The 26,129-nt window shown below is 33.8% G+C and overlaps 1 long non-coding RNA gene across 1 annotated transcript; it reads left to right on the top strand.

Annotated features, from left to right (window-relative positions):
- The first annotated feature begins 29 nt into the window (after positions 1-29).
- Positions 30-25,778, top strand: LOC128551900 (uncharacterized). The gene is made up of 4 exons (XR_008368916.1): positions 30-167; positions 24,363-24,475; positions 24,811-25,210; positions 25,615-25,778. It is a non-coding gene; the product is annotated as an uncharacterized LOC128551900 (long non-coding RNA).
- The last annotated feature ends 351 nt before the right edge of the window (positions 25,779-26,129 follow it).

Genomic DNA, 26,129 nt, shown 5'->3' with positions numbered 1-26,129 from the left:
TACGTAATAATCCGCCCCGCCATTTTAAAACTAGGAAGTATTTCACTGGGTGCATTTCATTCTATTTTAAATCGCCGCTTTGCATAAGTAAACAAAAATGTCAGATGGATTTAAGTTGGTGTCTCTCTTTCTAAGTGATCGGTTTGACAACTTCTTCAAGTCTTATGGTAAGAGAAATTTTTATTTACAATTATTTCAGTTATAATTTAGCACGACATCAAGGACACGGTCACGAATATAGATTATCTATTGACTTTATTATATTTTATATTTTTACATATTGTATTTATTATGATACTTTATCGTTTTTCGAGCCATTCTTGTCTACTTCGTTTTTATATCTCTCCATTTTTACGGATACATGTTTATTATATCTTTAGTACAAATAAAAGTCGCCGACAATACTTTTAAGGCCACTTTATTATATAAAATGTACAATGTTTGAAACTGTAAACTATCAACCGCCTATCAAGTTACAACATGAATGTATTTTCAATAAACATCGCGCACACAGATATGTTTTAAATATGGCATACCTAATAAAGAGGCTTTTTTACAGCATTGTGAAATACTGCATCCGGCATGCAAAAATAAATTTGAGTCTGTGAAAGTTGGGATTTTGCCTTTCTTATTTTTTTTTCTTTTCTTTAAACTAAGCCCCTTCAAGTAAACAGAAAAGAGAACAGAGGGGCACTTTACCACCACCTAGATTTCATGACAACATACCCCGGGAGTCATACCATGTACCGGCTATGCGTTAAGAGTCAATTGGAACTAGAGACATGTTTGTGTTAATAAGTAGCAACGTGAAATCTTAAAAACTATCTAGTTAAACAGATAAGTGAATAACTAGGAAAAATTTCGTGTTAATTAACTTGTTAACTTATTTCCTCCACCCTTTTTACATACACATCTATTTAATCTTGATTTTTACTTGAAAATGCATATAAATCCACTTTAACATGTTATATAATAAAGTTTTCGCGAAATCTGAACAACTCTGTCACTTAATTATCTTAGATGAGTAGATAAGTGGTGGCAGTTTTAGGATGGAAGGACGCAATTCATATTATGTTATTTATCTTGCTTGGAAATATTTCACGAAAATATTACTAGATAGCCAGATAAATATCATAGATAGTAATTGACTATCTAGATAATTAACACGAAAGGGAGTTATATAACTTGTGGCAGTAATATGCCATCATAGTAAATATAATGTAGATCATGTAAGCCACCCATATGTATTAGTTAGCGCATGATACGACAACACGATAAATATGGTAATATACGTTATTAGACAAAACCTGAGCTGATATTTAACAAAACTATTTTGTTATATATCTACACGCTTATTTCTCTTCTTCTAATAGTAAGACCAGTCAAAAATGTTTTGTTTACAAGTATGGCGCTTGACACTACCATAAAAGACCTCAATCATAAATGCTTGATATTAAGTTTTGTTATCTATCTTGAGAGCAGGTTAATTGTCAAACTCAGTTGAATAACGCGAAAAGCTGCTCTTATTCTACTGCACATGAAGTGAAGTGCATGATCATGAGCAGCAGAATATTGATTACAAAAAAAGCTTTGATCGATTTACCTTGTATACAATGGCAACGCCAAATAGTGGTCTTAATGTGGATGTGGTATTTATTCACATGTTAGAATAAACTGAAATGTTTTGTTTGTAAATAAAACTGGTGGTCTTTACAGTCAGATGATCTCTGTTCAATGGTTCTCTGTATCACGGGTCTGAACGTACAGACCATGCTCTGACAGGTGGTTTTATGCCTCCCCTCCCCCCTCATGGTCTTGATTCACAGGTTAACATTAACTGAAAATGTTTAATTTCATAATGAAATTAGTGGTATTGCATACAAGTATGGTAGATAACAAGCAAAAATCATGCCCATGACTGCAAAATCATTGTCTTAATCTGCAGATGCTCTTTATCCGCAGAAAAAAATGGTATTCACAGTTTCAGATAAACTGAATAAAAAGTTTGCAAATGACATTGTTTAGATGAATCCAAATACAACACGTCTATCTTTGGTCTTCTTACATGTGCCCTTGAAATATTCATGCCCATAAATGTGCCCGTCAATCGTTAATCCTGATAATTTGCAATAATTTCTAAGGTTCAAAGAGAGAATTAAATACTTTATGATTATAACTAATTGTTAAAAGTCTGCCCATACAAATTTATGGTTAAAGAACGGAAACTCGTACATTGTCATATATACAAAATGTACATCATGGTCCAGGTATAAATCTTATGTCAAAAACCTTGATCAATATTCATTGTTGAGCATCTCAAGGTATACCTGGACCATGATCTGTATATTAATAATATGAAAAATCCTATAACTATTATATATCATTTAGAATTAAAAGGGATATTTAAGATGTTCATATTAGATTGTTATTATGATATGTACGCAAGAATTTAGTCATCCGAAATCTATATAAAGATATATATCCTAAACAAATCAGTTATCCGCAATAGTTCTTTTGCCAATAACATAAAAGTTACTAAACGTACAAAGTGCTGAGTCATCAAATATAGCTACCCACAACTTTCTGACATCTACAAGATGAATCATGTCACCATTTTAACTTTCATTTGAAAAGTAATTCTTTGTATAACCCAGTAATTATTTATATAACTCTGTATCAGACCTGGGGTCAATTACTTTAAAATGTAATTAATTAAATTACAATTACATTGAGAAATGTCCAATTAAATTACAATTACCATTACATGAAATTTAGCAATGTAATTAATTAAATTACAATTACATTGGAAATTGTAATTAATTACATTCAATTACAATACCAAATATGGTGCTTCTTACACGAACACTGTAGCAAAGTTCTTTACTTTGTACTACACAAACATAATAATCCACATGTAAACTGATTTCAGTTATTTCAAAATTGAATTTAAGCTCAAAGTAAAATCTGTGTTTGCGGGAGAACATTACTATGTCTTTAATATTATTGCAAAAGGAGCTACAAGTCAGCCCTAATTAATAGTTAATACATCGTCTAGCAGAATTTGGTTAGAGAAGATGCATGTAAAGTCAGGTATTTCTCTGAGGTCTGAATTTCTCTGAAGTTTATAGGATCATGGTTCTGCAATATGTTTAAAATTTAATCAGTCTAGTTCAGTATTTAATCATTTACATTTTAAACATATATTTTAAGTTTTTATCCTTGACACTACAAGTTATCCAAAGGACCACATCGAAAATAAGTTGTAAAACATTCATGAGTCATCCTAGAATAACTATGTCACTAAAACTGTAGAATACTCATAATGTCTACAATAATAATTAAATTTTTTATCGTGTTAGAACTGTGAAATGCTATGTTGTTTATATCATTTAATACAACAAATTTTATCACAGATAAAAAATGATAAAACTAAATGCTAAGCATTTCAATTTTTGCTCCGATAAAAATCTAAATAATAATTATGCAAATAACAATTTCAAATCCTAATTTGATCATTTTCTACAAAAACACAGTGACAAACATCATCAAAGATTACCAGTTGGTTCTAATGAAACAAATATCAGAACAAAGGAGCTATGTCCAAGGGGTTAACACCTACCATAATATTCTATTGTTATTTTTCACAGCTATGAAATGCATATTAGCATGTTAAAGTGAAGTGTCACTGGTAATAAACATAAAATAATAATCCAGTTTGTTGAACAAATTATATATACTATTTGTTCAACAAACTGGATTAGCATGTGCCATGTAATTGGAAAGTAATTAAAATGTAATTGTCAATTACACCCTAGAACTGTTCTGTAATTAATTAAATTACAATTACATGTAATTGATAAATGACCCAATTACAAATTACATTCAATTACTTGGGAAATGTAATTTAATTGCAATTAATTACAATTACATTTTTAATTACCCCAGGTCTGCTCTGTATGAGATTATTTCAACTTTGTTACATTATTATCAATATAACTTGTAATTTCATTTATTTCATTTTATCGCATGGAGTGGCTATTTTACTGAGATATACATGGTAACATTCTTCACAATCAGAGACTGTACCAATAACAGAAAAAAAACCTGATTAGGTATAATTATAACAATGATGATATATAACAGTTTAGTTTTTCCCTTTGATCTGTATAGCAAATTTATGACGATATGTATCGGCAAAGATTTTTGCACTCAAACAAAAGGTCATATGGCATTGGGAACTTTGGATTAAAAAGAAATATTGTTCAAAGAATTTGCACTCGTGCATTATCGCAAATATCATGGCGTAGGGTGATATCTGAAGTTTACTTGCAATTAAAGGATATCAATCTCTAAGATCTCGATTAATATCTTCGCACAGGAAAAAAAACTTTATTTTACCCAACGCCATAATATTTGCGTTAATGCTTTAACTATTATTAAAAAAAAATAGAGATCTATTTAAAACTATGAAGTAGTTCACATTTCCTTTTATGTAAACAGTCGCTTCGTGCAAGTATAATAAGATGTCAGAGCCTTTTGCAGTTTGATTTAGGTATTTTCGTACTTGTAAGTGATCATTTTGACAACTTCTTCACGTCATGGGTTAAGAGATATTTCAACATTCCTTCTCGTTACAAACAATGCACTCACGATGTAATAGTATAGGATAAAAAGAGTATTCTTTACCTGTTTATCGTATTACAAAAATGTTGCACATTTCAATAGCATAGGCGCTCATATAAAAATACCATGTTCTGCATATGATTTCAGTTTATTCAAACTTGTGAATAAAGACTTCGTGCACATAAGGACCACCTGTGAACAAACGTCACCTGTCTTTACGAGATTGTTTGGCTTTCTTGGCATGATCTGTACATGGAAGTTTGTGTTACAGACCGTTATTTAACAGAGAATACCTAGCTATAAAGACCCCTACTTCATTCACAAATGAAACATTTAGTTTATTCTAATCTGTAAATAAATACCAACCACTTTTTGACTTACTTCTCGATTATATACTTTTCTGTTTAGGTGTTTTCTTTGCGTGCAGTAGAATGCCAACAGCTCTACGGGCGTGTTATTTTGATTAAAGGGCTAATTAAAAAGCTTTTAATATTTTTATAAAATATGTTCTTATTTCTCTCAAAACAATAATGACACAAATTGAAATCAGTTTACTGGTTGACATTTTTTTAGGTAGTTTCAAACTCCATTAACATTTTTAAGACAGGCCTTAATACTAAAGAAATTGATGTAAGCGTGCTGATATATATCAGGAATATTAGGTTACTGACTACCTTATCGAGCGCACCGAGGGGGATAAAATTAAGTTCGGAAAGACAGTTACCTAATATTCTATTTATCCTGAAGTTCATTAAATCTGACAATAAGATATCTTTGTTTGATACAAAAAATAATTCATTCAGATTTTTACTCCATGCAAGTTAATGTGAAGGCAATGAAATTCATTCAACCATGAATGGTTTAGATCTAAAATTTACAATAAATGTCCGCTTAAAACTAGTTATATTCCTAAATTTCTAAATAAATGTAAAAACGCCACAAATACACAAAGTCAATGTCAGTTCATTCAGACTTTAAAAGCCCTCATCATACTGAGGTAATACTAGGATACAGTAGAATAATTTTTAATTTCTCACCGTTTCAACGACCGTTACACAATTCACCAACTCATGACCAAGTTTACACTACCTCTTGTACAAATACTTGTCAGTGGTATTGACGATAAACCTCTTTTCATCAAGTAAACTTTTGAATTTTCTCGGCAAGCACATGCCTGCCTGATAAGTGCATAGACCCTGGATAAATAACAACATAAGTTTTGTTATGTATATATTGTCAGATAGTGTATGTTTGTCGTACGGCAAATTGTCGCAACATGTGATAATATAGATTATCTATTGGCACTGCAATCATAAATGATTATAAAATAGAACCAGCATGTTTATCTAAAAGAATATCATTATTTCCTGTAAATTTCTTTACCGTTGCACACTGGATTTAATATTGATATATCTTTGTTCTTTGGCTTTCTAACCTCGCAAATCCACTCAAGACTTTTATGTGATTGTTCCATTGTATGGTAGGACATAAAATAATTATGTGTCCGAGGATAACTTTATGCACATTGACGATATTTCGGCAGCTCAATCATTTCTATGCGTAGATCCAACCACGATGCATATTTGTCGGTCAGATACTCAAAACAAATGTGTATGGGTAAGGTATAAATTTTTGCAATTTATCTGTTTCCTTGTTCACGCTATGTACCCGGATAATCTTAACTCTGTTCAGTGACACTAACTCAGTGCCAACATGGCTGACAGAAAGACGATGTATGTAGTTAATTTCCTTGTCTTTTTTCATGTTTTTTTGTTAGTATGCAATGTTAGTTGAAAACTTTTGATAGTCATAATATCCTGTATTGATAATATGTTTTGTGTACTAAATATTTCGATCGAAAAGTCACATTATTTGGCTGGAATTCATTAAAATGTACTCAAAGAAGTCTTCAAAATGAACATGTTTTATGTTTCTAACTGTTTTAAAGTACCAGAAATTGCAGTCAGACCTTACTTTAAATTTGCGGATAATTCCTAACTGGTATAGGAAACAGTGCTAGATAAATACGAACTTAGAATGGATAAACACCTAATCAAACGAAAACAGCTGTTCGTCTATGCTTTATTTATGGACTGTTGATACTCAAAGTTCTTTGACCTACTAGTACCCACCCTAGCAGGGATGTGGGATTCCTATGTCCAACTTATCCGACTCGTGATTTTTTGCCGGAGGATAAGTCCATTTTTCATTCTGTGTGTCCGCAGACAAGCATACTTTTTCAGGTATAAAATGAGAAAACAAAAAATATCATTTAGATTGTGTGTTGCTTCAAGTGTATGGAGGTGATAAAGATAATGGGTTCTTTGACTATGTCTCGCGCACACTGTAACTCGGTGACTATGATAAAATATCAGAGAAGATTTAGATACAAGAAGATTTATTTAACGTCGGATAAGTATAAACATATAACACTAGCTGAAAGCTATTTTCCGACAAACACATGTAAATAAGCTCAACATAAGTAAAACAGCTGTAATAAAATGCATATATGTTAAAGCACATTAAAGCAAATGTAGCATCTGGCTCTAAGTAGATAAGAAACAAATCACAAATTACCACATACATGTTACAGCGCATTAAAACAAAATAGCACATAGGTACTAGCAAATAAAAGGAAAAAGTAATTTACCACATACAGATTTAGCACATTTGAAGCAACATAAAAAAGACTAGCTGACACTACACAAAAATAAGAAGTGTCACATTTTACAACATGCATTTAAAAAAAAAACATAAAAGAAGAAATCATATGCATGCTAAAGGGAACATAAGAACTACTTAAAGCAGCTGAAGAAAAACATTTGCATCATCAGCATATAGCATTCTGTAACTAAAACTAAAAAAGGAAAACAAGGGTTACACACACAGAACTAAAAGGACATTTAAAGACATCAGAAACGTAAACAACTTGTAAGTAGAATTCCAACTGCTGAGACAATAAGTCACTGTCAAAGGAAATATTGGAGCCAGTAGTCAGCCAAATTAAAATCAAAAGCACACAGAGATCGCAAGTATGACTAAAAACAAGTCGAAACGTTTTAAGAGTCTTTCTCTGAATTCATCTGGCTTTGCACCATTGCGTGGGCAGTGTTTCGGGCATGACCTCAAAAGATCCCGAACCCTGCTTACGCGATTTCAGACTTTTATAAACGTTAAAAGGCAAATATTTCAACAGCTTATTTTTTACCACAGTTACTGTGATATGCGTTTCTTTTCATTGTCCTAAATAAAGAACTAGATCTCCAGTCTATTTGCGCTTTCATGAAGGTTTAATATTACAAATCAGAGCAAGTGAAATTTGACAATGGACAAGTGGATTTTTAAGTGTCCATGGACAAGTGAAAAATGTAAGGATACCCACACCCCTGCCCTGTCAGTCCATGCATCACTCCCCCCCCACACACACACACACCACACACACACCACACACACACACACACACTTTTCTTCCCTATTTACCGTCTGAAAAATATCATATTTAATAATTAATCATAAATCTAATCCCATTTAAACAATATCAAAAATACTCCATTAGCACCTCTATAAAAATATCTTACACTATACGATATACAAGATTTGAAACAAACACAATTCTTCTGAAACAGTGTGTGTGTGTGTATGTGTGTGTGTGTGTGTGTGTGAGAGAGAGATAGAGAGAGAGAGGGGGGGGGGGGGGGTTGGGGGTTACAGAACTTCGAACATCGGTGGTATTAAATAATTTCTTATATAATAATATAATAATTTTGACTTTTAAACTGAGTTATTTTTGAGGGTTTATCCAGACTTTTGCAAACATTGCTACTTGGATAATATTAAAATTATGAAAAAATATTTGACTGTAGTGGGCATACATATAACATCTTGTAAAATTAATGACAAAGTTTGAAGACAATACCGCTTATAAAGTAATGTTTACCATCAGACCATGTACATGTCAACTCATTCATTCCTATAGAATACTAGTCAGTTAGGTGTTTATCCGTCACGCAATTTCGTGTAAGTTAGGTTTTTATCCATTCCTCATGCAAACTGAGTTCGGTTTTTATCAACTCAAAGTTAGGTTTTTATCCCTTTTCTCGCTGTTAGTACATTTGAACATGCATTGTGTCAACATGTAGTGGGTTAACAACATAGTGTAAACGGGCCTATAAAGCAGTATATTTTTGCTTTCAAACAACAAAATAATCGAGGCATCAAAAGCATATAAGTATTTTTAAAGATTTTTTGTAAAAGTTTTCATTGAAAAATTTGCCTTGTTCGCCGTTTTTCCACCTGAAAACACGAGGGTTGATATATTTAACATGATACATTTTGAAATAAATATACACTTGATCAATGGAGATAGATATAACAACAGAAACATTCCTTTATACATCGTAATTACACAGAAAACAAAGTTGTATCGGCTTTACATCCGCCATGTTGGCACTGAGTTAGGGTCGCTGAACAGAGTTAAGATTATCCGGGTACATAGCGTGTTGTTCCTGTTTGATTTCAATCACACAACTGATATGCTCTTATTCTTTTGATATATAGATTATTTGTATTCTATTGTCATTTCTACCTTTTCTATTTTCGGATATTTTTCCGTGTTTGTTCTTTCCGGGTCTTCATACAGTATTAGGATACCTTTCTTACTTCGGACAGGGACATTCAACTTGTTCTATAGTGTATCAGATTTGTATCAGATTTTTTACTCTTTATCTTTCTTCCAGTGTGGGATTGATATCATTCTCCTGCAGACAATTTTCAAAACTATCTCTATCTTTTTGTTTAAAACATGCATAATCGTTTTACTTGTTCTCTAAACATTTTCAACACTGAATTATATCTTTGTGAAATAACCCAGACTTATTGCTTTGCATATCTGCCAGAGAATGCCAACTCTGACAACATATCGTTTTTCTTTGTTAAGTTTTTTTTGTAGCACTGCAATCATCAATGATGTATAAAGTAGCAGAACCAGCATTTTCATTTAAAAAATCTCCATAGTTCCTGTAAATTTTCTTCACCGTTGCACACTGAATGTACAATTATTATATTTTTGTTTTTCGGCTTCCTGCTACCGAAAGTCACTCAAGACTTTAATGTGTTTTGTTCCATTGTATGATAAGACATAAAATAATTATGTGTTCGATAACACCTTTATGCACAATGAGAATATTTCGGCAGTTCCATATATAGATCCTCTTTAAATCTTCAGTCTGCAAAATAAATTTGTGCATCTTGTAAAACATAAAAAAAACATTTACTGATTCATCTGCACCTTATACCTTGGCTATTTGAATGGTGATACCTTCTGAAGCATTCTCTTCTCTTCTTCCAGAACTGTAAAGTGTGTTATCATATGTAGATCGTAGTTTCAATCACAGTGCATATTTATCGGTCAGATACCTAATGTTATGTCGGTATGGTATAACATTTGGCAAGTTTATCTGTTTCCTTGTTGCTGATGTCAATCCCATTGATGTGCTCTAATTCATTGGATGTATAGTTAATTTCGAACACTATCTATTGTGATCATTACTTTTTCTATTTTTGGCTAGTAATATTTTCGGTGTTGTTCTTTCCGGGTCTTCAGACAGCATTAGGATATCTTTCTTACTTCGGACAGGGACATTCAAGCCGATGTTCCATCGTGTATCAGGTTTGTTCTGTCTTTTTTCCCCCTTTCGTAACATGTGGTCGTACAATGTAGTCATTTTACCGTTGCATTGTTTTCTTATCTGTCTGGCAAGGTCTGTGTCAGACACCGTATCAGATTACAAGAAAAAATTCTTAAATGTGTAAGTTGATGTTTAGGCCGTTGATTTTATCACTTTATCATAGCCTTTGAACGTAAGCGTTTTTTCCTTCTTCTCATTCTCCTATTGCCCCTCCTTTCCCTTGCATTTACGCTACTTTTGCATCCCCTTCCCCCTTTACTTTGAGTAAGTTTTCCTTCCCCTTCGGGTTCCTTCGCCCCCCCCCCCCTCCACCCGACATCCCCCGCGGCCCAATTTTGCCCCTTACCATTTCCTTCTCCTCCATCTATATTTAGCATAAATCAATATGTACTTGGATGTTTGAAGCAACCCGTCTGAAATATTTTTCTATTACAGCTTCTTTTTGTTGTGGGCCTGCTGTGCAAATGCGTGGCTCTGTGGCTGTGTGTTTGCTGCTCTGTGCTTCCGAGAAATCTACCCTTACCTCTTATCTTTCGTCTTCTTTATCTGCAGAAGCATAACTGGCATCAATTATGTGTTTCAACATTATTGTCTTTACCAACACGTTGTTAAGCCATGTATGCACGATCAACATAAGAATATACCACTGTCATCAATTGACATTATTTCATTACCTGAATTTGTATTGTTGTTTTCTTAATTTAAAGAAGACTCTACATTGGACCAGAGAATGAGAACATTATTTAGAGAACAAGGTATACCATTGTTAGAATTTTTACTGCGGTTGGTAAGTTTACAGGTGTTATATTGTTGAAATTGTTTTTCCTTCTTCAGCAACTACTAGTACTTTACCATTCAAACCATCTGATGCTTCATACCAAAGTGTCAAGAACTGAATAAAAAAGTTAACCGACATTAAATTAATTACTGGCTAATCTTTCTTGTAAAGCAACAGCTGCCTTGCCAGTTGTAATGGGTTCTATTTTATCTCGTCTGTTGTCATTAAGTGGTTAAGACGTTAACTGGTTTGACCGACATTTGTGGACTTTTGTTGCTCTTGTTTTCGGAATTGTTGATGCAGCTCCTTAGGAGTAAATGAATAAATCTGGTAAGTGTTGTTACACCCATAAGTATACTGCCTTTAAGTAATGCCTTTTATGCACTCCCCCCCCCCCCCCTCCACACACACACACACACACACCTTCGAAGAAGGAGGGATATATTGTTTTGCAGATGTCGGTTGGTCTGTCGGTCGGTTGGTATGCAGACCAATCGGTTTTCGAATTAGGCTTGGGCCTACGATCATGAATGTTAATAGGGAGATTGGTAGTAACCAGCAAATAACCCCTATTGATTCTGAGATTAGTACTTCAAAGGTAAAGGTCACAGTGACCGGAAAAGTTAAACAGTTTCCGGACGATAACTTGAGAACGCTTGGACCTAGATCACGAAACTCAATAGGGAGGTTAATCCTGACCAGCAGATGACCCTATTGGTCAGTAGTTGAAAGGTCAAAATCACACTGACACAGAACAGTAGAACAGTTTTTGCCATATAAATAGAGAATGCTTTGGTTTAAGATTACATATGATACACAGGTCAGTTATGACTGGGAAATGACCCATAAATGACCCTTACTTATTGATTTGAGGTCAGTATATCCAGTGCACAGTGACCAAATAATTTCCGTTCCTTGTACAGTTACTGAATGCATGAAGGGGGCATTTCGTGTTCTACGAGCTCTTGTTATTATCTTCATGTTGTTTAGCTATGTTAAGTGAAACTATTGATATATGACACGGGTTGTTATTTTATACTCCCCAAAGGGAAAGCATATAGTCGCCACTCCGTCTGTCCGTCCGTCCTGCATGTCTTCCCGGGATATTTCTCAGCAACCACTGGTTGGAATTTAGCGAAAGTTCATAGGAAGCTTCACTATTAAAAGGAGTTGCGCATATTGTCTTCGTGTTCCGGTTGGAAGAATTTTCACAGAGTTATTGCCGTTTGATTATTCAACAGTAGTATACTATAGTACAATTCTTGTTCGGAGTATTTCTCAGCAACCATAGCTTAAAATTTAGCCATGCTTCTTAGGAACCTTAACTATCAAGAGGAGATGTACATATTATCTTCGTGTTCCAGTCGGATGATTTATCATTGAGTCATTACCCTTTGATCATATAACGATAGTATACTACCTTACAATTCTTGTCCGGAGTAGTTCTCAGCAACCGCTGGTTTGTTGGAATTTAACCATTTTAGGAAGCTTTACTTTCAAGAGGAGACGCACATACTATCTTCATGCCTCGGTTGGATGATTTTTCACCCAGTTATTTGATTATTCGACAATATTATACTATATAGTACAATTATTGTCCGGAGTATTTCTCAACAACCACTAGTTGGAATTTCGTGTTTCAGTTGGATGATTTTTCACTGATTTATTGTTTTTTGATTATTAACATTAGTAAACTATAGTGTCATCATAGTCAGGATTATTTCTCAGCAACCTCGGGTTATAATAATAATTACTATTATAACAATATTAATAATGACAATAATAATAATAATAATAGCCATATTGTAACAAACAGTCATGACTGCACCCCTCCCCTTGAGGTTATTTTACCCCTATTGCGAATACCAGTGCTTAAAGCATCACATGGTACGCCCAGACGAGCTGCATATAGAGGTTCAAAACATCCAGTTAATGGTACCATTATTTACTATTTAAGAAAGAAATACTACACACTACCCTACCCATAGAGCCTTACCAACACGTGCGTTTAATTAAACAAACCTTGGAAATATAAATGTTGAAATATAAAACCTTTTACCAAAATTTAAGAACTATCATCTGCTGTTTTCGCATAATAAACAGATATCAAAAAACTTTAACAAAAAGGCCGCAAAATCTCTGAAATACAGTGTCTTTAGATTTTTTTAATGTGTCAAGTGATTTACCTTTGCGTATTTCTAACGGCAGTTCATTCAAAAGTTTTGGATCAATAGTACAGAAACTTCTATCATTGAATGTTTTGCACTTGTTGTATGGAAAAACATAACGACATTCAGAATTTTCAGACGATCTCAAACCTTGTCTACTAGGAATATACCCTGTAAGCAATTCTGTTAAATACAGAGGTGCTTTGCCAGTGTGACAGCTATACATTAAAGAAAGTATCTTGAACTCAATTCTTGCTTTCACCAACAACCAATGTAAGTGATACAATGCTTGTTTAGACTGTCAAATTTCCTCCTGTTAAAGGCCTAGATTCACTACTATATAAGTGCCCCACCACCCCCCACCCCCCTCAAATCCAATATACAACTCCCATCTTATCTGCTGCTTATCAGCGATTATGTAATAGCAACTGATTAGAGGGCAATTAGCACAACAGGGACCCCAACTAGACCATGAAGATGTGTGCAATGGAGTTGAAAGAAATTAATTTTTCTTCAGTAAATGTGGAATGATAATAATAATAATTATTATTTTGATATTATGTAGATGATAATAACTGTTACTTTAATGTTATAATAATGATAATAATAATAATAGAAATAATCATAATCATAATTATTATTATTATTATTATTATTATTATTATATTATCATTGGTATATTATTATCATTAATTATTATTATATTACATACAGGATGATAAAAGATACAGTAATAATATTGAAAATAATAATGATAATAAAACACAAGTATAGCGAAAACTTCTTGAGTTCTTTGAATATAAAATGATTGTGTTCCATCTATACTCAATTTTCATTTTCAGTTTGTTGCCAAAAGGGACTTTTTTCATGCTTTGCTTTGTAACTTTGAAATTCACATTCTGTTTTCAATTTAGACAAATGTTATTTACAGTATTCTGCAAGCTTTAGATGAGTGGAAGTCACATTTTTCAGAAATATCACAATTCTCCAGACAGAATTTGAAAAAATAAAAACTTTCATGTTTCTTTAAGTAAGTTTCTCATTATTTCATTATTGTGAAAATAAGTTTCTGATTCTTTTATTATTGTGTTTGATCAACAATTTTTTTTTTTACATAGAAATGCCAAAAAAAACTAGTATAACTTTAAAAGTTATCAATTATTCATTAATTCAAAATAAATTAAACCGTTTCCCCTTCTCACTAATAGATACACGTGTAAGGTAGATTGACTCTCCAATAAACAATGACCCTTGTTTATTGGAGCCATACTGTGATGGTCATTAGTCCCCAACTGTGCTGAAGACAAAAATCCCTTGGCCCACTGCCATAATTTAGGCCTTTAAGGACAAGTTTTGCGCATATGATTTGAATACGTTGCATCTTACGCACCTCACAGTTAGCTACACCATACAGTATGACATTGCAATAATCCAGATGTGAAATAACTAGAGACAAAACTAAAGTTCCAGTGGCTGCTTCCGTTAAGTATTTTCGGATGTTCTTAATTCGTAGGTAATTCAACATGGCTGTACGACATTTGCGATTTACTTGATCTTTAAAGTTCAAGGTTTCGTCAAGAAATGCACCGAGATCTCTAATTGTGCTTTCACGTTTGACATTATCACCAGCAATGTTAATGGAATTTGTGAAACATTTGTTAAATTGAGGTCTGCTACCAAACATAATAAATTCAGTTTTGGAAGTGTTTATTTTCAGTTTGTTTCTATTCATCCAGTCATTGATTATAACTGCGCAGCTTTCAAGGTCTCCGATCGCATGTGATTCTACGGATTAAACAGATGTAGGACGAATTCTTTTATTTGCTATATGATCATCAGCAAAACCGTAGACTGATATGGATTTTGGAATGACATCAAAACGAGTTCCAGCATAGGTTAGACACAGCCAAGGACCAAGGCAACTGCCCTGGGGTTACACTGCATTCAAGATGGCGGTCTGATGAATATAAATTGTTGATATTAATCTTACAAGTACGAGGCCTTAAATAGGAGTCTATCCATTAAAGAGCTGTATCACAGACGCCATATTGTGCTTTTATGACATCTAGAAGAATGTCGTGGTCGACAGTGTCAAATGCCGCACTTAAGTCAATCGCAATAAGGGCCGTGACTTCCTTTTTCTCCATACCACTTAGAAGATGATTGACAAACCGAAGTAGCGCAGCTTCACAAGAGTGGTATTTCCTATATGCAGACTGGTTCTTAGGCAAAAGACTGTTTTGATTTACATGTTTGTTTAATCTGTAAAGAACAGCTTTCTCAATAAGTTTTGATAAAAATGATAAATTAATCACAGGACGATAATTGGAAAGCTCTAGTTCAAGACCTGCTTTTTTTTTTTTTTTAGCTTGTTTGTATTTTACAGGGAAAACACCTTGTTGTAATGAGAGATTCAATTTAGTGATACTAGAGAGAAGTTCATCTACATGTGATGTCAGAATAAGTGTTTCAGTTAGATGATATTTTACTGATTTATTGTCTTTTGATTATCAACATTGGTAAACTATAATGCCATCATAGGCAGAGTTATTTCTCAGAAACCACTGCTTGAAATTCAGCAAAAATTCATAGGAAGCTTCACTCTCAAGGTGCGCTTGTTTTCTTTATTATCCATTGGAATGAGTGCAAATTTCCGGGATCCATCGATTTTACCGATAGTTCTTGTTTCCTTGAGGGCCGGTGTAGATCTCGTTTTGTTGGAGTTCCCTGGATTTGTACATGCTGTTTTGGTGGCACAGGTTTTTCGTTGAGGTTATTATTCAGTCCGAGTTTTCGTTGGTTTGCATTTCCATATTACTGGGAGACATATATAGTCCAATTCCGTATACACAATCAATTTTACTTCGTGCATATTTTAATGTGTTTTGGTACCATACAATTTGACTGGGCCAATCTAAGGGGTTATTTATAGCATCCTCAAAATTGTTTTGGAGCGTCGAAGGCTATTCCCGGGCCTTGATTGGGATTGTGAACTGAGGATAGCCGAACAATAAGTTCTTATTGATTCGTTTACATGTTCAACATCCGCTCTTGTAAATCCTTTTGAATTATCCAGTATAAATGTACTCCAAGCATCTTTAACACCTTCATCTTGTTTAAGATAATCAATATGAATTTTCTTAGGTGGAAGATATTCACATGCTAAGATACCAAAATGTCTATAACCTGGCAACTCCAGCTCGAAAATCATCTTTGATGATTCAAGAACAGCTACATTATTAATAGCAATATGTTGATTTGGCTTGATGTTTCTAAAATCTGTTCTTGCCCGAGCTACATGGCCGCGTGTATAATAATCTCCGAACCCATCACCATTTGGAAATATCCTTTGTCGCCAGTTTGCATTAACCTCTACATTAAACTCTTTGCATATGTGTTTGTACGCTCCTTGGTCATAACTAGTTTTTAATGCATTCCTAATTTACTTTTGTTTTGCGACAAAGCTATACCCAGTTCAAATAGTATTCTTCTTGTTTGGAGGTAAACATGAAATAGGATTATAGCGCCGGTCCTTGCATCTGCTTTTAAGTGATTAATGTAATCCACACCAGAACCCGTTTAGTACACCTCATTGCAATGTTTAGTTGATTTTGCTAGAATGATAATCAGTCTGAGTGCCATCGTTCTATCAATGCATTTGTTATAACGTTTTGCTGTATGTATTTTTCAAATTATTTTAGGGAATCTACATTTAAGTTTTATCCATCTGATGTTATAACAATGAATTGCTTTATAAGGTCTACTGACGTTTTATCAAACACACCCACGTGAGCATAGCCGGATTCGCTGCTGTATTGAATTCTTCCTGTAGTGTCATTTTTTTTTAAATATTTTTTTTTTACAATTTCAAACATTGATAACACAATCAATCAACAGGAATACATCTGACAACAGAAATGGGAATTAACGTGTTGGATTAAAACATTTTACATAAACTTTGGATTGGTATAATCTTGTTGATGAATACATTCAGAAAACTAGTCAGAAACCTTATCACACACAGGGCGGTTACTATAATTTACTATATTTGTAAACAGATTGCAGATGTATTTCAAAGTTTAAATATCAGATTGTCTGTAAATAAAACCAATGCTATTGCATCTTTAATTACTAATAATAAAGGTATTCAGTTGATGTTAGAGATCAATTGAAGTAGGTATAACTCGTGCTAACGGTAATACACCAAGTTTAAATGTAAATGTAACTCTTTTTGGCGGTAAAAATGTAAAGTTTGCAGTGATAAAATCTTTACATGTACATCTGGAACAGCCAAACACATCACAGAATTACTTTGCTGGAGCACCGAGCAAAGTATTAGCTATTATACCTATTACGAATAAAATGTATGGTGATGCTGTGCCAATTAGATTTGAACGTCCTGATTGTAAGTGTTTGATAAATGATACAATAACAGAGAGTTAATTAGAGATCAGAGATCAAAATTACAATAAAATGGTTTATCAATAAATAGTGTTTTTAGAAATAATATAATTAGATTTATATGTTAAAAAATGAGCATATTTTGATATGAAAGTGAACAAATAGATGTGTCAGAATTAAAACATAAGATTTGAACAGGTCAAGCATTCACACAGATTAACATATTCATCAGCAAACACAAAGAATTGCAAGACAAAATTAAACATATAATAAATATAGTTATATATGACTTTAAAAGTTATTTCATCCAGAGCTCCTATCACTCGAAATGGGTTTTTTTTTACCTTTTTTATTTTTTATTTAAAAGTTTTTAACCTTTGAAAAGAGATTTATAGACCAAGGTTGAAAGCAACATTGAAAATGAGAATACTGGACCAAAGTTGATTTCAACCTTGGAAATGAAAATTCTTGACAAAGGTTAAAATTGAAATCAACCTTGAAAAATAAGAAATGTAGACCAAGACTGATTTCAACCTTGAAAATAAAAATTCTTGACAAAGGTTAAAATCAACCTTGAAAAATGAGAATTCTGGACCAAGGTTAGCTCACGCTTTATATCTGAATTTTTCATTACTAAAAACTAACTTACACCTTGGTCCAGAATTTTCATTTAAAGGTTAGGTCACACCTTATATAGGAACTTTTATTACTAAAATTTAACTCTAGAATTCTTATTTATTTAAAGTTTGAATCACATCTTGAGTCAGAATTCTCATTATTTAGGTTGAAATAACCTTGGTCCAGAATTTACATTTTTAAGGTTGATTTCAACCTTGGTCCAGAATTCTCATTTTTTAAAGGTTGAATCACACTTTTAGTCAGAATTCTCATTTTAAAGGCTAATTTACACCTTGGGCCCCATAACACATTATATATCGGATTACTCTACCCAAATTTTCCATGAAAATTTTCTGACCCACCAAAAAAGAAATTGTGCCCCGACCCTGCTCATACGCCTATGCCATGCTTTAACTCTTTTTAGACCGTGATCTCTATTTTTCGTGGACTTCTATTTCATTTTAATTTTTTTTAAACTGAAGGTTGTTGATTTCTGCGCACGGTATATTTTAGGTTATATTAAGAATATAAAAATGATCCACAATATTAACATCTGATGAAGAGGTATTTCCCTTAGGTATAAAATACTAATAGTAATTTAAGTCGTTGATATGATGCAGATCTTATGGCTTTAGATCATTTTTGATAGGAACATCATTTTAAAAGAAAATTTAAATCAAATTTCCAAAGAAACTTCTTATAGATTTTGTTTACAATTTTAGGTATCGTGTGATACGTTTATTTTTTATTTAAAATGGCATTATGATTGAAGGGCAAGTCAGGAAGCCACACTAAAGACAACTTATATGCTTCAGTAACTTCAGTAACTTTTATGACACGGTCTAATTAGGTGACATCTTCGAAATCACAAACAAATGCAATGTTATGGTATTGATCACCAAGGTAACCTATGTTTTCTCATATCAATTGCATGATAATTAAGAAATAAGTTCCCGTATATGTCTAAAAACAGCAACTTCAGTGACAAAAGAGCCGCGTTCCTAAAATCTTTTTGATAAATACCATTTAAGTTGGAGTACCCATTAATCCGTTAGGATGTAGTGTAGGCGGTGCGAAAACTCAAGATTGTGCAACTCCAACGGCGGGGTCGTGGGGCGGTTTGACGTAACAGAACGCTAATTAGCGTCTTTTCGCTCCGAGATCCCGCATATTTTTGTCTTAGATCTCGTCTTTTCCCTGAGCCCCCGCTAATTAGCATGTTTCGTCCCGTGGCCTTGGCTGTGTAGCGTGTTTTAAATCAAATACTCTTACTTTTCGAATAATATCCATTTATTGAATGTCCATCTGGATTTCCTGTCTGGTCTGTAACTTTATCAACCTGAATTGATTTCGATAAAATACACCAACAATTAGCATGACATGAAAATGTATCACAAGAACCTTAAACAATCCTCTTACTTACTAAGATTTAACGCTAATGATATATTTGTTAGTCACAAATGAAGTGTTACTAGAGGAAATTGCTCACTGTTACTCCCACCCCCTTACCCCAACCCCAACCTTCATTCCTTCAGTGAGTCTATCAGTGACATTTTTTAATTACAGGATTTTTATGACATATAGATAGACAGAGGGCAATATGCATGCGTACGTGCGCCTGCCCGCCTATCTATCCGTTTATTTTTTGTTGTCGTACATTGGGGCAATAATATATTCTTTCCTCAGTAAGATGGATCTTTTTGTGCATGACCCTTGCCCTAACCCCTCAGCCAAGTGTGACATTGACCTTTCAGACTCACAAGAATCCATCTCACTGAGTAAAACACAAAGTATTTTCCAAATGTAGACAAAGTTATAATATGTACAAAAATTAGCAGGACGGACGGACGAGCGCACGCACACATGTATGCACATTAATCGGGGCGACATTTGGCGGGATGACATTCGGCGGGACGACATTTGGCGAGGCGACATTCGGTAGGGCGACTTTCTGCAGGGCGACGTTCAGTGGGGCACCATAACGACGTTTTTTTACCAATTCTTTTAGTTTTTATCTTTTTGGAGCCGTGCGCACGAGATAAATAGATAGATAGATAGATTTATTTCAACATAAAATGTACAATTTACATGGCGACTTATAATTAAAACATACAATCAAACAATAAACAAACATGTATGAATTAATATAGCCATGTCAATCAACATTATATGTTAAGGATTACACAAAAAAGAGTTAAAATAAACTCTTATTTCCATTGTGGTCCTTAAGATATAGTATTGTATGACATAGGAAGAATAATTTATCACAGTAAAAAAATAATCACAGAAAAATACCCGAAGATAAGTTTGTATAAAAATCCTATGCTTAAAAATGATTGACTAGTATAAAAAATGATTGACTAGTAAAAAAACACAATGCAAAAATCTATCTATAATGCAATCTAACTAAAAGTCATATAAAGCTTAAAAAATGTTCCTTAACCTTACGTTTAAATGAATACATGGTTGTGGCATCCCTAACATTTTGTGGCAGACTGTTCCATAAACAACAACCATTATAAGCAAATGTTTTTTTCCCAAAACCTTTGACCACTGGGAGAGCATATCTCTTACTATCTGACATTGAAAAACCTGTACCATCAAGGGAGGCATTTGCCTTTGCTCTGAACCTTGTGGGATAATCATGAACAGTATTGATAGGGGTAAAGTGTTCACTTAAATATGAAGGAGCAATATTAGAATTTATTTTATAAACATGACAGAGAGTTATTTGATTAACTCTACTTGAAACTGGTAACCAGTTAAGACGTGAAAAATGCTCAATTCCAATGTGTGACATGGGATTTAAATTGTCGTGCGCTCGAAATGAGATGTAGTGTGCTCGTGATAAAATGTCATTCGCACGAGATAATTCAATCTTATAAAAGATAAAAGCATGTCCTAAATATACCATCGTACTTTTTGGCACATGTCACTAGGAATATATATGCACTTACTTAGATGCAATTGAGACATTATAGATCTGCACTGATGTGTGTAGATTAGATTTTTCACAACAGATATAGATAAAATTAAACTAGCATTTGATAAATTTATGGTAAGTTCTAGGTTGTAAAACCCCCAAAATGTTTTACCAAACTATATTACATATCGGTAATCACTTCCATTCCGCAAACGAAAGAGTATGGGGTGGGTGGCGGTTAGGGCGCATGCACTTTTTAAAAAAGTTTTCTCCTGTTTGACATTTCATCTCAACGAATTCATGTCCGAAAGAAAATGTATTTTTTGCCAAAATAACGTAGTTTTATGCTCACAAAATGAATGATTTTATAATATTATAATTGTGGTCCTAACCATGATGATATCTAGTCTAGCAGACTTGGTCAATAAATATCGCGGCTAACTATTAATTCACTAATAATCTAGATTCATTTTATTATATCCTTAACTCTTTTTATAGTATCATTAAATGCATTTTGTAATGTGTTTTAAAATATAGTTTATTTAAAGATACCACTAATTGAAAATTAAGATATCATTAAATGCATTTTTTGATATCCTAAAACAATTTAAAGAGATCATAATATGATTTAAGGCTATCACAAACTGGAATATTTGATACCTTTAAATACGAAGGTCTTTTTGTTACTAAATATTTACATTCAGAAAAAAATGATTGGTTTCTTATAAACAACAATATCGAGGATAGCCCTTTCTGCGAGACGTCATTTACATAAAAAAAAACGTGAACACGATGGCTTCGTTTGAACAAAGACACATTTATAATTAGCGGGAGCCTTGGACAAATAGACAAGATTTAAATCACATGTTTTCGCTTATTCACAAGTCAGCCACCATACTAAACATGTAAACAAACGAAACCCGAAAAAAATTTGAAAATCAAATGACACGCCGTATTTCGGTGTGAAGGAAGAACGTGCATTTCATGTTAAAAGTTCATACTTCACGATAATACAGTTTTCACTAAAACAAACAGTTTTGTTCATTATGATATTTACAAGCAGAAGTTAGAGAGAGCGTTAACGTATTGACAAATAAAGTCCATAAAAATACAAACACTGTATATACTCAAGAACGTCACACCTACTTTAAATAATGTAACAGTAGTATATAACAATCGATTTCGGAGCCTGCCTGGTGCCCTGGTGCCATACCACGTGACTATGACGTCATCGCGTGGGGGCGGGGCTAACGGGGGAAAACCCATGACGTCACAATCGCGTAACAAGATGGCGGACGGGTCAATGCCCTAGAACAATGGGAGCCGCACCCAACATTCCAAAGAATGGCTGTGGTGGTGGTGGTGGTGGTGGTGGCTGTGGTGGCTGTGGTGGTGGTGGTGGCTGAGGTGGTGAGTGATTTTAGACTCGATTAGACGTGGTCATCGAATAGTTCTCATCGAGACCTTTCGTTAGATACCCTACAGGCCTAGGTTCCCTACAATAACGAAAGAGAAAACCAGGGTTGTAACGCATGAATGATTTCGCTTTAAATCCCAATAGCTCAAGAACGGTACTAGAAAGATCCGTAAAAGTATATATTTTCAGAATTGTCTTGACGATAGCTTTATAGGGGTATCCCTCTTGTTAAGGTTTCGAACCCACCCTCGGAGTCCAAAGAGGTTTTACCGCGTGATTGATTTTAGACTCGATACTAGATAGACCCATAAAAGTATATATTTTCTGAACGTGCTCGACGAGACCTTTCCAATGGTACCAACATTATGCCTCTACGACGACTTTGAATTTTGATGACGTCATTTCCGGTCCGAGTATGGATTTTCGTAATGTTTACCTCTCGACCTTTCCAAAAATGTCAAAAACTCGGAATGTCAAATTTTACCCTAAATCGCCATTCTAGACGGATAAAACAATGAAATATTAACAAAGGTTGACAATAAAAGGAATAACTTTATATATTACCCTCTATTGTCTAAAAATAGATAAACCGGGTAGTAACGGAATGTTGGGTGCGGCCGTGACGTCATGGTAATTTCCTATTAACTCACCTACTCTCTTTTGTTCTTTGGAATGTTGGGTGCGGCAGTGACGTCATGGTAATTTCCTGTTGACTCACCTACTCTCTTTTGTTCTTTGGAATGTTGGGTGCGGCTCCCCATTGTTCTAGGGCATTGACCCGTCCGCCATCTTGTTGCGCGATTGTGACGTCATGGGTTTTTCCCCCGTTAGCCCCGCCCCCACGCGTTGACGTCATAGTCACGTGGTATGGCACCAGGGCACCAGGCAGGCTCCGAAATCGATTGTTATATACTACTTGTAACTATAACATGTTCGACGATAGGCTTATGTCTACAAGAAGAGATACAAGTTATAAGTGATTTCATTTTAGAATATAACAGTCTTAAGAGAATGCATCTAATGAGAAGCTGATTGATTATAACGTTTGATATAACGTCAAAGGATCTTTTTTGTTCCGAACCGGCCTGAAAAGGGGGCAATTTTATAGATTTCGTAATAAGTTTTACAATTTAAGAGGCTGATACTGTTTTTATTATAAATGTTAGCAATTTGCACGAACTCCTTTTTTTCGAGTCAACGTAAACCGTAAAAAGACTTTCCGCCGGAGGACCCTCGTACCACCTCACATGCCTTCTTACGAAATTATTATAACCATTGAAGCTCTAAAAACTATCACGACCGTTCCATTGAAAAATGCTCTCAAACACATAGTAAAATGAAACGTATAAATGACGATTTTTATAACTTTACAGTTTCTATAATGATTTTGTAGCATAAAATATATTTCTACTTCCTTAGACAATAAAATTTACGTTTGTTATAACGCCACAATGCGTTAGTGAAACTTCAGTATATGACAAAGATTTCTTTATCTCAAAACTCACCAGAATACAGGATTTAGCGTTTGAAGAATCAAATTTTCATAAACAGAACCCGAACATCCACCTGCAGGAAGGCATTGCCTTCTCATACACTATCCCCACCTAAATTTTGAAAACAGTCGTACACACATGGAATACATACATATTTTACACTCGTTATTTACGACTTGAATCTTGAAAACAATAATTATAGTGGTTATTGACTAAAAAGAGCCTCTCTATTTTATTTTAATTCTCTTTTACAGCTTCGCCAATAAAGGTAGCATTTACATTTGGGGCTGTCGTGGATTTGTCGCAGGAGTGATTGTTGGTTGCTTTGGACGAGAACTGTATACACTATTTATTGCAGCCACATCAGGTATATACTCGACATATTTGAGATATAGGTATTGATACAACAGTAATACAACAGTCTAGATATATTTAAAAAAATCAAACACAAATCGTTCCGTTTAAAATATATCATTGTAGTCAATTTCAGAATTTGTATGACGAAATACTTCTATCGCAAACATTTCAAAATGCCTTGATATTGCAGTTTTTCTGAATGTATGTAAAACGTGAACTATTCGTACTTTGTAGGCTCGATAACATATATTTTAAAAGGGATGATCATCGATTATATTAAAATTTTGTAATATGGCAACATTTATTTGTGTCGCATTATGCTGTATACATTTATTATGTATTCAGATAAGAATGAACAACAGACGGCGCAAAATGTTGTATCGGATAAACAAAAGACGGCGCAAAACGTTGTATCGAATGAACAACAGACGGTGCAAAACGTTGTATCGAATGAACAACAGACGGTGCAAAACGTTGTATCGAATGAACAACAGATGGAAAAACAGACGGCGCAAAATCGATTGAATCGATTGAACAAGAGACGGTACAACAGACGGCGCAAAACGGTGAATCGATTGAACAAGAGACGGTACAACAGACGGCGCAAAACGGTGAATCGATTGAACAAGAGACGGTACAACAGACGGCGCAAAACGATGAATCGATTGAACAAGAGACGGTACAACAGACGGCGCAAAACGTTGAATCGATTGAACAAGAGACGGAACAACAGAACGGTACAACGGTAAGCAGCCGGCTTGACAATGTGAACCGACAAACATTTTAATTGAACTTAGTATAGAAAGAATATTTCAATGAATTCTCAACATTTTTAAAAATGACTATTTACGTAAATAAATATCTTGTTTTGACTGTGTTCTTAACAAATACAAGCAGACATATAGACTTTATAATAGGCTGTATTCAGAGCTAAGATCGTCTTATATAAAACATATATTTTTCCAACGAACAATTGAGATGAAATATTGAAGCTATGTAAATTTCTAGATAAAGCTAACAGAAACAATGTAAAGAATCGTAACTTTTATATTTGAACTGTTTTTGACATTATATAATGTGATTTGTATAAATCAAGTTGATAATTTCCTAGCCAAGTATATCTCTGAAAGAACTATTTATTTTTTGTAGGCAGTAAAGGACATAATTTCCTATCTGATACCTATACTTACCGAAGATGCCAGTTTGTTTCCCGAGCTAAAGACATACTTGAACTGTCAAACAGAAATAGAAGGAAATGATATTAAAAAACTGATGGAAGTTGTTAGCCCACGTTTGATGCCAGACTACAATAAAAACTTGTAAGATAAAGTGTTTCATTTTTGTATCTTTTCATTAATGATATTCTAAGGCTTTCACTAAGTAGTGGCAAACAAAGAAAAATTGTGAATCTTGCAAACATTTAGAATAGAATTCCAACTAGTATAATAGTATCGTAATATGTCCATTTTAAACTAGACATATTACTATTTTAGTAAATCTAGACCCTTTATAGTGAAGACGTTTATACAATACCTATTTTATCTACTTTTTTACAGAAATGATAACAATTAAGACATCTGCTGTAATAAATTTGAATTTAATTTCATAAATTTTTCTATTAACTCTCGGTTTTAAAAGTTCCATGTTATATCTAGTAAATAACT

This window comes from Mercenaria mercenaria, unplaced genomic scaffold, assembly GCF_021730395.1.
Source record: "Mercenaria mercenaria strain notata unplaced genomic scaffold, MADL_Memer_1 contig_1818, whole genome shotgun sequence".
Lineage (NCBI taxonomy): Eukaryota > Metazoa > Mollusca > Bivalvia > Venerida > Veneridae > Mercenaria > Mercenaria mercenaria.
Note: the sequence above shows the minus strand (reverse complement) of the source record. Positions and strands in the feature narration are given on the sequence as shown.